This window comes from Alligator mississippiensis, chromosome 13 (assembly GCF_030867095.1).
Source record: "Alligator mississippiensis isolate rAllMis1 chromosome 13, rAllMis1, whole genome shotgun sequence".
Taxonomy (NCBI): domain Eukaryota; kingdom Metazoa; phylum Chordata; order Crocodylia; family Alligatoridae; genus Alligator; species Alligator mississippiensis.
The window spans coordinates 36,959,286-36,977,144 of NC_081836.1; positions in this window are offsets into that span (position 1 = coordinate 36,959,286).

Consider the following 17,859-nt stretch of genomic DNA (forward strand, 5'->3'; position numbering starts at 1 on the left):
TGACAAGCTGGATTTCCATGTATGTGTGTAGAAGCCCTATGTTCCCACATGTTTAGGAGCCCTATGTTGCTAAGAGGACTTACTCTATTACACAGCTGGCTATAACTGTGCAAAAATATATTTTTCCACATTCCACATCTGGAGAGGGTTCAGAGGAGGGCCACTCACATGATTAGTGGCCTCTGTGAAAGACCTTATGACAGGAGGTTGAGAGATCTGGATCTCTTCAGCGTTCACAAGAAACGGCTGAGGGGAGACCTTGTAGCCACCTATAAGTTTATCAAGGGAGGACAACAGGGAATTGGTGATGTGCTATTTACCAGATCACCCCAGGGAGTAACTAGGAATAATGGGTGCAAAGTAGTGGAGAATAGATTTAGGTTAGATATTAGGAAGACATTTTTTACAGTAAGGGTGGCCAGAATCTGGAGTGGGCTTCCAAGAGAGGTGGTATTATCACCTAACTTGGAGGTCTTCCAGAGGAGGCTAGATAGTCACCTGGCTGGGGTCATCTGACCTTGGTCCTCTTTCCTGCCAGGGCCAGGGGGTTAGACACGATGACCCATTGTGGTCCCTTCCAACTCTACAATCTATGAACCTATGAATCTGTCTTCCAAAAACAAAGCACATGTCTTATTGGGGCGGGGGTGGGGAGTGTTACGCAAGAATATACTAATTTTATGAGATAATTTCACAGTAATCAGTAGCTTGAATTTCCTCACTATAAACAACATGTTTCTCTGCTAAAGACTTCTTCCTTGGTTTCTGTTATCTCTTTCACCTTTTCTCATTGCTTCCCTTTTACTTATGACATGCACGGAGTCAGAAGCTCCTCTTCCTAGTCTGCAAATACCCAATAAAATGCATGAGGTTTGTTTGTGCAAGATTGGCTTTTGTTAGATGACAAATAAAAATTTTTCTTTGGTTGAATCCACATAAATATGACAGATAGGAACATAGAGATGAAGACAGGGCAGGCAGGCAGCAGCAGAATGTTTACTCAGTCATCACTCCTATGCTATCTTTATTCTTTCTGTTGAATTTACTTATGCATGATGTGCTGCCACAAAGAGAAGTGTGTGTGTGTGTGTGTGTGTGTGTGTGTGTGTGTGCATGCGCACGCATGTAGGAGAGACAGAGTGAGAGAAAGAGAGAGTGTATGAATGTGTATTTGAGTGAGCGAGAGAGCGGGAAAGAGACCCTCCCAAAAGAGGGAAATCATAGGGTTGCAAAAATAAAATTCCAGAAAGCTCAATTTCCTAGATTAATGTTGAAACAGTGAGAGGAAAATGGGCTTGGAAATCATCCTAGAGGGTCATTCACCAGCCTGTACAAAGGAGAGAACAGACATGCAAAAAAGCTTCCAAGAAACAGACAGATCCATAACTTGAATTTGAACCCTGACAACTGAGATGTACTTGTAAATACAGTTAGGGTAATATTCAACTTTCAGCTAATCCTTGAAATATTGACTTACATTTTGGGGGAAAAACTATTTTCCAATAATTGAATATGAAAATGTGTTCGACTTGGATGCAGATTTGACTTCATAATTGGAACAATACTGTAGATGTGGCTTCTGAATCCAAAGGCCAGTCAAAGTCAAATGATGCTGAGGACTTGGGTGTTTGGGCACTTCAAAATGCATGCATTTCACATAGACTGTTGTCTTCTTTGAGGTGTCTATCTAGCACCTCTGCTTAATTGGCTGCTGAGGCTAAGGAATGCTTGTTTTCTGTCAGGCTTATATTTGTGTAAGAAATGTAAGTGTCAGTATGCAACTTTGTATAATCCTTGCCCTTCCAGCAGTCACTGTTGCAAGAGAGACAATTCTTTTCCATTCCTTCAATAATCACTTTTTTTTCACTGTGTGAAAAGGCAGAATTAAGGACTTGACCCTGCTCCCACTGAAATCAACAGCAAAATCCCAAGTGAATGCCTGAAATAATGACTCAGTATTAGGTCTGCCAAATCCATTAATATTATGTTTTGATAAAATCCCTTCCTGTTTCCAAGACTGTACGTGCTGTTACTCTAAAATAATGTATGCCAGGGAACCAGTTACATTAAAATGTGAGATTGTGTATACTTTTGTGAGGTTTTTATTCCCCATGTCAGTGTTGAAGGATTAAGGAGATATGTCACCTAGGGGGAACTGACTAGGCTCTCTCTCCTTTTTTTCAATACCATGGTTCCTTCCAATGATTCTGAACTGAAGTTAAACCTAAGGAATATCCTGCCACTTATCACAAACCACAATGTCTATATTAATATTTGTATCAGCTCTGTAAATGTAGTATCTGAGCCCTGACAATTTATCCTCCCAATTCTTTTGTCAAGCTGTTATCCCCATTTTTACAGATGAGGAACAAGGCACAAATAACCTTAGGTTTCCAACGCCATACAGGATTTTTTTAGCAGAGCAGGCAATTGAACATTGGTTACCCAAGTGCCAGGCTTGTGAACTTAACCAACATAGTTGCATAGTAGCTAGGGTTAGGAGGGACCTGAACAGATCATCTAGCCTGACCCCCTGCCACAGGCAGGAATGAATGCTGGGTTCACAAGACCCCAGACAGGTGATCATCCAACTTCCTCTTGAATTTGTCCAAGGTAGGGGCGAGGACCACTTCCCTGGGAAGTTGGTTCCAGATTTTGGCCACCCTAACTGTAAAATATTGCCTTCTGATCTCTAACCTAAACCTATTCTCCATCAGCTTATTACTATTGTTCCTTGTCACCCCAGCCTATCCTTCTTTCTTGAGGTTGCTTCTATAGTGGATGGGTGTGCTGCTGATTATAGGTTAACTCCTCAAATCCTTCTCAATTAAATCAATGAGAATTTTGCCTGAGTAAGGCTTTGATTCAGTAATGCATGCTAACATTAAGCATCTGAATAATCCCATCAAAGTCATTGGGCATACTCATGGTTACTAGGGCTGTGTGAAGCTTTGGTAGCTGATTTGATTTGGAGGAGATTTGGCCCAATTCAGGGACCAAATCAGACTGAAACAGCTGCCTCCAGCTGGTAAGTCGGTTGGGGTTGGGGGAGGGAAGGGGCATGGGGAAGGGAGGGGCTGGGGCTGGGGCTGGGACAAGCTGCCCAGCCAGGATGGGGTGCCGCAATACTCAGGGATGGGGGTAGGAGGGTGCGGGATGCAGGCGTGGCAATGCTGGAAGTGGGGGCTCTGCCCTGCTGCTGGATGCCGAGCCAGGGCAGGGTAGGGGGTGGGATGTGGGCATGGCTTGCTCCAGGTGGAAGGGGGCAAGCAGCAGCAAGGCATAGCTTCTGCTCCCAGAGCTGTGACACCTGCACCCTTCTGCACCAGCTGGCAAGCGATGACAGGGTAGAGCCCCTGCTCCCAGCGCTGATGTGGCTGGGAATGGGGGCTAAGCCCTGCTGCCCCCTGGAGTAAGCCATACCTGCATTGCACGCCCCCCCCCCCCCACCCGGCACCGGCTGGGCAGGGCAGGGGATGGGGCTGGGCAGGGAAGCCATGGGGGCTTCTCCCATGGCTACTCCCACCAGTGCAGAGGCATGCACAGCCAGAGGAGCCATGGGAGAAGCCCCAGTGGCTACCCTGTCCGGCCCCAGCCTCCCGGTACCTAAAAAAAAAAAAAAAAAAAAAATCCCCACACTCACCAACATTGGCAGTGGTGATCAGGGCCTCTGAAGGCTTGTGGCAAAGCCCCCCTGCTCAGCACAGAGCAATGGAAGGCAGCAGGGATTGCCACTCCCCCACCTGGCACCTGTGCAGCAGCTGCCCCATGGTGCGGGTACAGCATGACTCAGCAGGGCACCACGTGCTGTTTGAGAGCTGGGGCAGCTCCAGCAGTCACCTGGAGCCCAGAACCACTCAGCCCCTGTGGCCTCAGCTCCCAGACGGTGCACAGACCCCTGCTGAGCCACACTGCACCAGTGCCATGGGGTAGCTACCACATGGGGGGACAATCTCTGCTGCTCCCCACTGTCCCATGCTGTGTGGTGTGGGGAGGGCTTTGCCATGAGCCCTCAGAGGCTCTGATCACTGCTGCTGCATCCAGTGAGTGCAGGGCTTTGTTTTTTTTTAAGTGCCGGGAGGCTGGGGCCCAGCAGGGGATGGGGCCTGGCAGGGCAGCCATGGGGGCTTCTCCTGCAGCTTCCCCTGCCTGAGGAGATGCAGGCACACCTGGAGGAGCTGTGGGAGAACCTGCAGCCACCCAGCTGTGCCTGCCTCTCCCTGGCTGATCTGAATCTCTGAATCAGTGCCAAATCTCTGATTCTGATTCAGCTGAATTGAATGGGGACAGTGATTTGAATCACCGAATTGAATCACTGTCCTCTGAATCAGCTGAATCCCAATCCTAATTGAATACTTCCCTGTTCATACAGGCCTAATGGTTACTATAAAATATATGTGCAAAAGTTGCTAGGTCAGGGACAGACAAGTCCAGGAGAAAGCCTGATTCTTTAAACTACAGTGCTGCATTTAATCTGTGATGCACCATTTCCTTTGAGCAAAATGAAGTGCGACAAAGGTGGTAAAAAGGGTCAGTTTTCAGGTTGCTTCAAGTGAAGACAAAATACTACCCTGAAAAGAGGCCAGATACTGCTCAACTTTTCTGTATGTGTGATCCTGTTGCAGTTAATGAAATTATTTAGTAGAGTGAAGCCAGTGGGATTTAGTTAAAGAAATAATTCTTTATAAATAGGATGAACAAACAAATCATAAGAAGAAAGTGTTCCTACTTTTTGTATGTGAAATTATTTCCACCTTGTTAAACCACTTAACTTGTATAGCCATCACGTCATATTACCCCAGATTCCATTCAGTGTCATTTTTTCTACAGCACAGAGAATAAAATACTGTGTATATTGTAGCAACTGTCTATATTGTAGTAATGGCAATGGGAAAATCTTCTCTTAAAGCAACACAACTGTCTTTAATTTCTTATTAAAGAAAACTAATAGTTATTGCGTGGAATATGTCAGTACCTAGAATCTATCAGACCTGGAAGTCTGGTGCATATAATGTATAGATATTTGTAGATAAACGGTAATGCCTCTGTGGACATGTTATGTCCACTGGAAATAGAGTGCTTGGCAAAAGTGTCTTGTTTTGCAGAAGATCTAAATGATGCTAAATGTCAACACTGCCATCTGGGAGAAAGCATTTAAATGCCCAGTGATTTTGTGTGGTTGTTTTGAATAATCTTATTGTCTGCACAGCTCATTCCTTTAAAATCCCAGAGCAAACTAAAACAAGAAAACTTAGATTTTAAAGCTTTCTATTCATAATTTAAATATAGACTTTCGTATTTGCTTTGCTTTGCTTAAGCAGGTCATATTACAAAAGGAATGGTATTGTATGTATACCAGGAGGTATACCTGTCCACTCCTATACCAGTATGGTATAACCATACCAGTGGAACTAAACCACTGTAACTTTAAACCATTGTAAATTTAGTTACAGAACTAAACCACTCTAAATTTAATTTGTTTTGGCATAGGATAAGACAGGCGTACATTTGGACCAGCTCATGTGCACTCTTAAAAAACATTAAGGTTATCTACCTACAGCCTAAAAGATCATTTTGTGTGTCTACACATGAGCAGCAGCAGCATGTTGGAGTAGGCTCAATTAATTGAGTCTGCTGGAGCCTTGTAATTACCGTGTTCCAGCAGACTCCAATGTCTCATGTATTATTATCCCCATACTTAAAATGGTGGGGAGGGTGGGGGCTTTAACTAAGTATCATTGAGTGGGGCAGGAAGCAGAAGCTGGATAAGGGATGGGGAAACTGGAAACCCTAGCAGCAGAAGCTGAAGAGTGACTTGGGGTCTGGTGCCTGGACCGGAAGTCTGGGGCCCATAGTTTAACCTTTTGGGATCCCATACAGCCTGTTGGGCCAGTTGAATGAGCTTTAAGTGTGGGGACACTGATACAAAAGATGCTCTGGATGCTTTAATTAGAGTGGGTCCCAGTGCCTCAACCCCCACCCCCAGAGCACATGTATAAATGCCGTGTTGATTTGCTCCCATCAACTAATACACTTTGGGTCCAACCCCAGAGCCACTTCCCCAGCCATCGGACCATGCGATGGTCAAGGCTGCAGTTCCCCAGTTTAACTGTGAGGACATCATGGGAGACAAAGTCAAAGGCTGTCTTGAAATCCACATATATGACATCAATCTTGTCTCCCTTGGCCAGTCAGTGTGTCACCTGGTCATAGAAGGAGATGAGGCTGGTTGGGATATTGAGTAAAATGATCAAGATTAAATTAAAGAGAATAAAAGAGTCAAGGTTGAGATGGAAGTTATAGTCAGGAAAGACATGACCAAAAGTTGGGTAAAGAAGAAAAGACTCAACTGATCAGAAAAAAAATGGAGAAAAAAAACCCTTAGAAGCTGACCCAACAGCTGATTGGGACAGGAAGTGGAAATTAAAGAGTACTATATTAAGGGATAGAGACAAAAGGCATATGCATAGGATTCCAGCCCCAGTGCCATGTACAGCCACAATCTTATTTTCCATGAAAAGATTCTAGCTGTCACAGTTGTGAAGAAAACCTAAAACAAGAATTGGGTATAACTAAAACAGGGGTATCTTTCTCAACCTGCAGCCAAGAATAGATTAGGAAGGAAGCTGCCAAGACCAGCACCCACCACCAGGTCAGAAAATACTGCCACTATTGTTCTAGATCTTTAAGATCCTTTCAGGGGTGCTGCAGGATTTCATAGATTTCATTGACCTTAGGGCTGGAAGGAACCTCGGAAGATCATCGAATCCAGCCCCCTGCCCAAAGGGCAGGAAGTCAGCTGGGGTTATAGGATCCCAGCAAGATAAGCATCCAGTTTGCTCTTGAAGGTGTTCAATGTAGGCGCTTGAACCACCTCCGGTGGCAGGCTGTTCCAGACCTTGGGGGCTCAGACAGTAAAGAAATTCTTCCTTATGTCCAGCCTGAAATGGTCTTGTAGAAGTTTATGACCATTCGAACTAGTCGTCATCCCTAGGGGCACTCTGGTGAACAAACGTTCCCCCAGATACTGGTGGTCACCCCTGATAAACTTAAAGGAAGTTATGAAATGTTAGCATTATTAGGTGTGCAACTCTGAGTCACAAAATAAACCCAGTGATTTTAAATAAGAATCCATAGCGTTAAATATCACTTGCTGTCTTTCTGAGTTTTTGCAATAGAAAAAATTGCAGTGTTATTTTTCCATAGTAAAAACGAGTGAACAGTAAGACCTGGCATTTTCTGAGGAGTGCCTTGAGCCTAATAAGGTGTCCTTGAGCCTAAATACGTTGAGAACCACTGCTCTAGGTTACCACTTCCTTCTTTGTAGCAAAACCTATTTGCATGGGGGTCCCACATAAGGTTATGGTGTGTTGGTATCTGGTATGGTATGGTGCAGAAGTGATTTATTTCTTTGTCCACAAAGAGGATAACTATATTGATCTTTGGGGATTTGGGGTTATAAAATGCTATCTTTATTACTTAGACTCCTCTGGAGCTATGGAAGATAGAGAAAAATAACAAATTGTTGCCCTAATTGGCCTAGAAAATGGATAATCAGTCTGTCAGCACAACGGAGCTCGAAACTTGATGCGTCTTAAAATGTTTAAGATGGTAAGGGGATGGAATGACCCACAAAGTTGCATAAAATCCTATCTTCTGAGGAGTGGCAAATATATTCCAAGCCCTTTCAGCTAAGAATGAATTTCCCATTTGCTACTAAGATGGCTCCACTGTGTCATTTATCAACTCCGCAGTATATGAATCATTTATTGCGGATTTCACATGTTAGTATGATTCTGTATGAGGAATTGCCTCCCACTCTTTATTTCTCTGTCTGTGCTGATTAGGAACACTTGTATTCATAGGTGATTGAGGGATTTTTTGCTTCATTTTGTTTAACTCTTTGAGGATTTTTCTTTGAACCCACCACCAAAGGAACCCTGAAAAAGTCAAAGAGTAACCTGATATTAATCCTTGTGGTCCTACTACCAGTGCTAATGATCTGTTTCATGGGCAAAAAGTGCAATCAGGTACTTTGTGTGTGGTGGGATCCACCTCCATTGCTTCATGTTAGTTATCGCCTTCATTGCATTCAGGCTTGCTTTTTGGGCCTCTGTCTGGTTTGTGTTTTCAAGACACAGTCCAAGTCATTGGGCCAGCCTAGTAAAAGAAAAAAGTTGCTGTAGACCAGGAAGGATAGAAACAAATGACTAATTTAAGAACTCCAAAAACATTTTTTTCTCATGCTCAGAGCCTCAGTGTTTCCTGAGTCCACAGAAAATCAGATATGTAAGCTATTCATTTCAGCAGCTGCTTGGATGTCCAGGTCCTTGTTAGTGTCAGCAATTAGTAAATCTGTATGTACAGTTTGGTCCAGACAGGTATAATAACCTAGACCTGAGGTCTTTAGCACAGCCTTTGCAAAGATTTCCCACCTTGGACCTGCCTTAAATACAGTAGTTCATGGCTGTCCTACTTATGAGTGGCCAGGGCTTTACGCTCTCTGAGTTGTATACCACACAGTCATCGGGGCTGCTGTGCACCGTGCCCCATACCCCTCCCCACTGCTGCCACACTGTTCAGTGGACACCCCCTGCTGTGCCACACTGGTGTCCCTGGGTCCTTTGGCCATGAGCCCCCTTGGCACTGTAGGCTGCACCGTGCTTCACCACCCCCAAGAGAGGGTCAGGAAGCAGAAGCTGGATGAGGGATAGGGAAACTGGAGAGCCTAGCAGCAGAAGCTGAAGAGTGATTTGGGGCCTGGTGCCTGGACCGGAAATCTGGGGCCCATAGTTTAACCTTTTGGGATCCCATACAGCCTGTTGGGCCAGTTGGATAGCTCTACAGTAAATGCTTTTAATGCTTTGAGCTCCTTTGCTTTTCAGAGCCTCCTGTTCCCCTAACAACTAAAGACTTAATTTCTCCTTTTCCCAGTATTTGCACTGGATAAAGGAAATCCAAAACCTGATAAGGCTAAAGGATGACGTTAATAATACAGAAGAGAGAGCTGATGCATAGCTACTAATGCTTCTGGGAGCCCTTATAGTTCACTGACTATCCATACATTAGAGAAATTTCCATGTAGGGCACACTTTGCTTTGCCTCATTGTTTTCCTGTGAATTTGTTGCTACCAGGTTCTGTCTCCTGTCTCCTCTACTGTTGCTTGTTTTTTTCTTTTTTCCCCCTTGTTTTTTGTAGAATTTGGGTGCTTTTTGCAAAATCAGGTTTGAAGGGATATGATGTGCTGCTGGACCCAAGTAAACTATGGGTTTATAGAGTCTGCTCAAAATACTTTTTTATTTGGCAGCCAGTACAACAGTTGAAAAATGCTATAAAATTATGAGGATGTTTCCTTTTTTTTTTATTTAGGAACATGGCAGCTACTTTTTATATAATCTAATGTCAATATCAGGGGAGTCAGTATGTGAATAGTAATAAAGTCATAAAGTGATAAACATGTAACAAACCATTCTGAGGTCAAAATACAACCAAAATGAATGTATGTAATTGGTTATTAATTCCTGACTTCAGTTTAGCAGCATTTAGTAAAACAGATTTGTGCACTAATGGTATGCAACGAAAATCCAACTTTCTGTCACAGAAGGGTTCAATTATTGGAATGGCTTAACATGATTTGTGTGCCTTGGAGAATTGACCAGCAGGGTCTGGAGGACTGAAAGGTAAGAACCCCCCTCCCCACCTCACTCCCTTTTCAGGCTTGCCCCACAGAGTGTCCCCCACTCCCACTTGTGACTGCCTGCGCTGTCTGTCCCAGGGGAGCAGGCAAGGAAGGGTTAACCCGCCTGCCTGGCCACTGGCATGCCAGATCCTGGAGCTATACTGCTGCTAGAGAGCCTGTGGGCAGGGCAGGAGCAGAACAGACCTGGCAGCTCCTAGCCATGCTGCTGCTTGCCAGACCTCTGGGGCAGGTCTGAGCTTTCCACATTAACCCCTTACAATGTGATTGCTCACAGCAGACGCTAACATTAGCACTGCCTAACAATCCTTAGAGTTAGCGCATAATAATTGTCATTACACCTTTAGTTTAGCGATTGTATTTCCTTGGGCATGTACAGTTCATTGTGAGTATGACATAAAGAACAGAGACTGAAGATAGCAATAAGTACAGAGTCTGTAACACATAGGGATTAGATTCTTAGGTGGTATGCTGTTTTACACTGGCTTTGATTAATGGGTCTGGCCTGAGATCATTGCTTAAGATAACCAAAAAAAGACACGAGCTGAAATATCAAGCTTATTGGAATTGACTCTCTTCTTTCCTTTTTACCCATGTTACCAGTAAATTATTTTAGTGTCACCTATTACATCTACACACTTATGCCATCTGGAAACTAAAGGAATTTCAGCAGCATAAAACAAATCGGACAAGTGGAGAATCAAACCTAGTATCACTAATATTCTTTTTATTGAATTGTATTGTTATTGTGACTTGAATAAAAATATCACTCTGTTCTTTATTGTATAGCCTTGTGCCAGAAGCATAATATTTTCAATACCTGAACTGAAAATATTTTTTCTATTTGGATTGTCCATTGTGCAAACTTCAAATTGCTTTGGAAGAGAAATCCATGTTAATTATAAAAGGTAGACTTCAGTAATTGTCAGCCTGATTAAAATAGCTCTATATTTAACAGGCAGCAAGGAACATATTTTATACATTCTGTACTTGGCACATTCTGCATGCATGTTTTGAATCTTCTCATAATCAGGCCAGACTGAACAGGGAGTAAATCAAAGAATTAGCATGGCCCATGAAAAGAAAGGCTTGCTGTTTGGTCTGTAGAGTTTTGATTAAATATTTGCTGCTCAAATCGACCACACACATCCAGCGCAGAAGTGCTTTATTTGTATTTAAAATTTATGATGCATTATATCATGTTATGTTGCATTACAATGTAAGTGGAAATGATTTAACAGAAAGTGACACATTATAACATAGTGTAATATGGCTACTGGCCAGTGATGCTAAAGTACCTGTAAATCTTGGGAAATGAATTGTTATAGCTAGAAGCTCCAAAGAAAGTTAACTCTTCCCTTACTACCAAGATTTTCCCTTCACAGGCTGATAAATTTCATTATATGGTTGCATCCACTTCACAGGAACACAAGTGTCTTGATTCAGAAGGTATAAATGTCAAGAGAAAAGCATTTCATTTGTCTTGAAATACCCTTAACTATGATGAGCATTACATTGGGTTCTTCAAGAATTAAAAGACACATTGCATTCAAATTTTTGGTCATAATTTCACAATTGAATTAAAGACTCTTCGGAATGCTTTAGGCATGTTGAAGGGGTGTTGATTGTGTCTCAGCATCAGAAAACTCATTTTCTATTTTTTGACTCAGCCAAAAGTTACATTATGAAGTTGCCACAAATATCCGAATGAAAACTGTTAGAAGTTGCATCTCTATGATCTGCGCTGTGAAAATAAGGGCCTTGTTACACATTAATTTTAGGAGGTTGGAGCTCTTAACCCCTGGATTGTCCCCCCTGGATTGTCCACACAATACCTGAAACTAGTTTTAAGCACACTTTAGGTGTCTTGAAGTAGTGCCATTCCAGGGTAGGTTTATCTCTGATCTGTGTTACCCAGGTAATATTCCGTTAATGTATGATCACTCCCCACTGATGAACTGCCCAAGTTGCTGTCCTCCAGCAGCCCAGGATGCAGTGTCTTCTCCCCCACCCACCCATTCTGCATAGACAAACTGTCCACCCCCTGAACTCTACTGCCCAGGGGTTAGTTTTAGCACCAAACCAACTCCCCCTCCCATGCCCAGGGGTGCAACTACATGCAAACGGCCTGGAGAGCACATGCCAGCTAGCCTGGTTGCAAGGCACGGATGGATCCAGGAGAAGGGCCTGAGGGGGATGCAGGGTGGGAAGGGAACAAGGTAGGGGGCTGTATATGGTTAATATGAGCCAAGGCTTCATTTCTGGGGCAGGAGTATTAGCTCCCCAAAGGTTCCTTCCTTCACTGCTCCCACATACCAGCCACCCCACAAACAACAACCAGCACTCCCCATACCTCTGTCCCAAATCCCAATGTATTAAAATATGAGAACTTCTTTAATTTACTATTTCTTTATTTCTTTTTCTTTTTTATTTCTGCTACTTTTTATTTTATCTTTCTGGGACTGACTGACTTCATTTCACCACCCTTCCCCTATTTCCTTTCCACCTCCAATTTCATTACCCACCACTTTCCCATGAACTCTCTGTCTCCTAGCTTCATGTTCCTGCCCCACCCCCCAACCCATCTCTCACTCTCCCCTGTCCCACAGCAGGGATGGAAGGCTGTCTTGGTTCATCAGCCCTATCGTGGCAACTCACAGTTATAGCTCATAGTCACCAGGCCTCTAGTGGCAAGTCATAGCTGTGTTGGTGGGGAACAATCACAGAAGGTTTTTAGCCTTAAGGAGTGACTGCTCCAAACAACATTTGAGCAGCGTAAAGGGCAACATGTAACAAAGCCCTCAGTCACCTCCATTTACATTTTTTTTTAAATCCTTCTCTTAAAGCCCTTCTCCCTCTTCACTGTTTCCTCCCTTTTTTCTTTGCAGAAATAACACAGGTCATGTAAAATACAAGAGGCAAAATGGACCCCAAATAAGATTATTTTCAGACTACACTATCTTCATTCTGGGGGTGTCAAGGCCAATTGTAAACTTCAGCTTCCTAAGAAAAAACTAAACTCTTAGATTTGAACATTCTTGAACTTGAGAAAAAATGGATCAGGACGGATGTTTGTATGTGTTTCTCTGTTCACTGGCTTCCACCCTGAGCAGATGTAAAAGTATGGGACTAAAATTCACATGGTACTTCCAGATTACCTGAAACAAGAAGGACTACAAAGTCCAAAAGGAATCATATTCTTGTGGTTTCCAGGGTTAGTGTGTCTGGTTACACTCAGATAAAGCACTCCAGTCCTTGTAAAATATGGAAATAATCTTAGCCCAAAGAGATGTGCTTGCCTCTGACTGCCCATTTTGGTTATTCTGATTTATTGGGAGGACTCACTGAGAGACCTCATTTTTTTTCCAGAGGTTTCTCTTAATATGTGCTTGTTTAACAGTTTGATTTCCTTTGTGAAATGCACCTCTAATAGATTCCTTTCTCAAACATAGTTTCTAGGTTTCATAGTTTCTAGGGTCGGAAGGGACCTGAACAGATCATCAAGTCCGACCCCCTGCCCTGGGCAGGAATGAGTGCTGGGATCATAATACCCTAGCCAGATTTCTATCCAGCCTCCTCTTGAAGACCTCCAAGGTAGCGGAGAGCACCACTTCCCTTGGGAGCCCATTCCAGAGCCTGGCAGCCCTAACCATAAAGTAATGCCTTCTGATATCAAGCCTGAACCTGCTCTCAATCAATTTGTGGCCATTATTCCTTGTTATTCCAGGTGGTGCCCAGGGGAACCGAGCCTCACCTATTTTCTGCTGGTCCCCCCTGGTGAGTTTATAGACAGCCACCAGATCCCCTCTCAGTCTTCTCTTGTGGAGGCTGAATAGATTCATGCCCTTTAGTCTATCTTCGTAGGGCCTGGGCAGCTGCCCTCTGACCATGTGAGTGGCCCTCCTCTGGACCCTCTCAAAGTTAACCACATCCCTCCTGAAGTGCGATGCCCAGAACTGGTTGCAGTACTCCAACCACATCCTGACCAATGCTGCATAGAGGGGAAGGATCACTTCCCTGGACCTGCCTGTGATGCATCTTTAGATGCATAACAAGGTGTGGTCAGCTTTGACTGCTTCCTCACATTGGCGGCTCATGTCCATCCTGGAGTCAACAATGACTCCAAGATCCCTTTCAGCCACTGTGTTGATGAGAAGGTTGTTCCCCAGCCTATAGGTATGTTGCAGGTTCCTTCTCCCTAGATGCAACGTTTAGCACTTGTCTGCACTGAATTCCATTTTATTCTCATCTGCCCACCTCTGTAACCTGTTTAGATCTAGTTGGATTCTGTCCCTCCCCTCCAGGGTGCTCACTTCGCCCCATATCTTTGTGTCATCAGTGAATTTGGACAGTGTACTTTCCACACCCACCTCCAAGTTGCTGATAAAGATGTCTAATAGCACAGGCCCAAGGGGAAATCCATTGCCCACATCCCTCCAGGTCAAAAATGACCCATCCACCACCACTCCCTGGGCGCAACCATCAAGCCAGTTTGCTACCCATCTGACTGTGTAGGCATTAGTGCTGCAATTGCCTAGATTTTTTTTATGAGCATGGGGTGAGAAACAGTGTCAAAGGCCTTCTTGAAGTCCAGGTAGGTGACATCCACCTCAATGGCCACATCCAAAGACTTTGTGACTTGGTCGTAAAAGGAAATAAGGTTAGTCAGACAGGATCTGCCCACAATGAACCCGTGTTGGTTGCCTCTGAGCATTACCTCCCACGCTGGGCCCCCACAGATGTGTTCCTTGATAATTTTCTCAAAGGTTTTCCCAAGGACCAAGGTGAGACTAACTGGCCTATAGTTACCCGGGTCCTCCTTTCTCACCTTCTTTTAAATGGGGCCCACATTGGCCCTTTTCCAGTCCTCTGGTACCTGGCCAGAGCACCATGAGCACTCATACAGCCATGCCAGGGTCCTGCTTTGACCTTCACCAATTCCCTTAGAGCATCCAGACCTGCTGATTTAAACACATCCAGCCCCTCCAGAAGTGAGCCATGACTCTAAGCATGGTGTCACGTCCCCTGAGCCTGTCCGTAATCCTAGTGGGGGAGTTGTCCCAGTCCCTGCTCAGAAATAGGAGGCAAAGAACTTGTTGAAGAGATCAGCTTTTTCCTTTGCTGTAATCATCAGATTGTCCTGTAGGGGCCCCATGTTACCTGGTGCCTTCCTCTTTCTCCATATGTATTTGAAAAAGGACTTTTTGTTATCTTTAATTCTGGTCACCAGCCCTAGTTCCGTCTCTGCCTTGGCTTTCCTAACTGCCTCCTTGCAATCATGAGCAACGGAGGTGTGATCCTCCTTGGTGATAGCCCCTTGCCTCCACTGATTGTATGCCACCTTTTTTTCCCTCAGGGTCTCCTGGATGCCTCAAGGGGGCTTTTTAGCACTCTTGCCCCCTTTGGTTTGCATTGGGACTGACTCTGAGCTCAGAGGATCATCTCCTTAAGGAACAACCACCCGCTCTGGACTCCCATCTCATTGAGGCTCCGAGTCCCCAGTGTCTCTCTTACTAATCTCCTTAGCTCCTTGAAGTCGGCCCTCCTGAAGTCAAGGACTTTTACATTACTTTTTGCTTTCACCACCCTGTGCCGGACAGTAAATTTCAGCAGATGATGGTCACTAACGCCTAGGCAGTTGAGCACCCACATACCCCTCACAAGGTCATTGCCTGTGTCAAGGACCAAGTCCAGCAAGGCATTTTCTTTGGTGAGATTGTGTACCTCCTGAGTTAGGTGGAGGTCCTGTATGCAGGCTAAAAATTGACGTGAGCATTCAGACCTGGCTGACTGATCCTCCCAGCAGATGTCTGGGTAGTTTAGGTCACCCATGCCAGCCACATCCATTATCCTTACAGCCTCCCTGAGCTGATCTGAAATTCCCAGGTCCAGCTCAGCCCCCTGGTGAGGTGGTCTGTAGTAGATTCCCACTATCAAGTCCCTTTCCCCATGACCCCATTGCATTCTAATCCAGAGCGCCTCAGTTTGCCCCTCTTTTGAACCCATCCTGATCATTGAGGATGTGTACTGCTCTTTAACATAGAGCACTACACCCCTCCCCTTTTTTCCCTACTCTATCCTTTCTATACAACTTATAGCTCTCAATGTCTACTGCCCAATCATGGGTAGAATCCCACCATATTTCTGTAAGCCCAACCAGGTCTGGGTTTTTGCTAGCTAGCAGCATGGTGAGTTCCTCCTGCTTATTCCCCATACTTCTAGCATTTGTGTAGGGGCAGTTGAGACCTCCTATGGGTGTTTGTGCTGCCCTCTTTTTCCCAAGCTTGCCCAGGCCCTTGTCACTTACCTGGGTCATTCCTGCTTGCATCACCTGGCTTGATGTCGAAGTGTCCTCCTGTACCTCTACATCCCCATCCCCCAACAAACCTAGTTTATAGCTCGCTGTACAAGATCAGCCAATCTGGAAGAGAAAACACACTTACCTTTCAAACGGGACCTACTTGTTGAGCACAAGTGAGTCCCTTTGTCAACATAATGCAGGGATTTATGGTTTGGCAATTCTTGGTCCTTCCAGATCATGGTGTATATGTGAGAGGTCACACAGACCTTTGACGCACATACCTAGGCAGGAGTTTGGAGGAGTGGAGGCTGCCCAGATCTTCCATCCCAACCCTCTGCCCAAGACAGAACCGAAAGGCCAGACTGAGTCCAGACATTTTGTGCCTCCATGGCTGTAGTTGTATAAGCATCTGGGAATCAAACCTGGGTCTCCTGTGTGGGAGACAGGAAGTCTACCACTGAACCACTGGGGACTCCGCTGAGATTTATATGGGCTTATTTAGGAGCTGCTGTTGATAGACACTTCAGGGCTGTCATTTTCCCCTGCATTCCTGTCTCAACTCAGGAAGCTTCTGTGGATTATAAAAAAAAGATATGAATGCCTAGTGAGGAAAGCTGGTTTATGTTTATCCCTAGCTAGCATATCAATTACTGTACTGTACAGGATTGATAGATTTCAAAAAGTTAAAAGGAATGTGGTGGCAGCTCTGCGTTCTCTTTAAGCATGTGCCTGAGAGCTCAATACAACCTGATTCAATCATGAGTTTCATGTACCTAGTAGCAATGACCATCTTCATTTTATGTGATGGTACAAATGGGATGAACTGTGGCTCAGTGAGACCACAATACAAGTAGCAAATGAAAATTAGAAAAAAAATACCTGCATATCACATCACACCAGCAACAAGATAAGTATAAGAAAAATTTAGTGTATCCTACCAACAAATATTACCTAGTGTCATCACACACACCTATCCTAAAGAGAGATATAGAGAGAAAGGGAGCTTTTTCAGCATGCCCTGAAGGCTGAAATGGTTTCGCTGTCATGTACCAAGATAGGATGCAAACCACAAATGGTATGGTAACATGTCTTATTTAAATGGGAATAGTGATTTGACTGTCTTTTCATTTCATAATACCAGAGTGCCTAGGGGTGAGGGACTACCATTCTATTGATGGTAACATTAATACTTAACATATAGGGCTAAATACCAGTTTTTCCTCTGTAGTTCTCAAAGTGTTTACCAAATAGGAATGAGCATTATTGGCCCCATTTTGCAGATTGAGAAAACGAGACACAGGAAATACATCTCAGTGTGTATTGAAATGATTTTAATTACATTCATAACCACCTCAGGGTTTTAAATATCAGAAAATAGGGCTGAAAGGTACCTGTAGAAGTCATCTCTGCTGTCCCCCTACCACAAATCAGGGGGATAATGCCAACTGCCTCACTTAAATAAAACTGCTGGACAACAGTGACCAGCCTGACCAGCTGTCATTCCTAACTGTCTGTCTGTACTGCCAAGGAGCCATTTACTGTCAGAGATAATGGGGAAGCAACTGTTCTACTGAGCAGGCGAGGGAATGGTGTGAAAGCCTGGTCTATCTTCCTCTGTTTGTTCATACTCTGGAAACCAGGGAAGGGGAAGTCATTGCTATACCATGTGAGAGAAGGACATTTTCTAAGTAACTTATTTGGTTTGACATTAATGTTACATAAATGATTTATTCTGACAGTAAAAGGACAAAAACATTTTGCAATGCATTTTGTTCATAGATGACAAAATGAAAAATCTGTAAGCAGTCTTTTATTACTAGGAGACAAAAGGCAGAAAATACAGATAGTTACTTCAGTTTT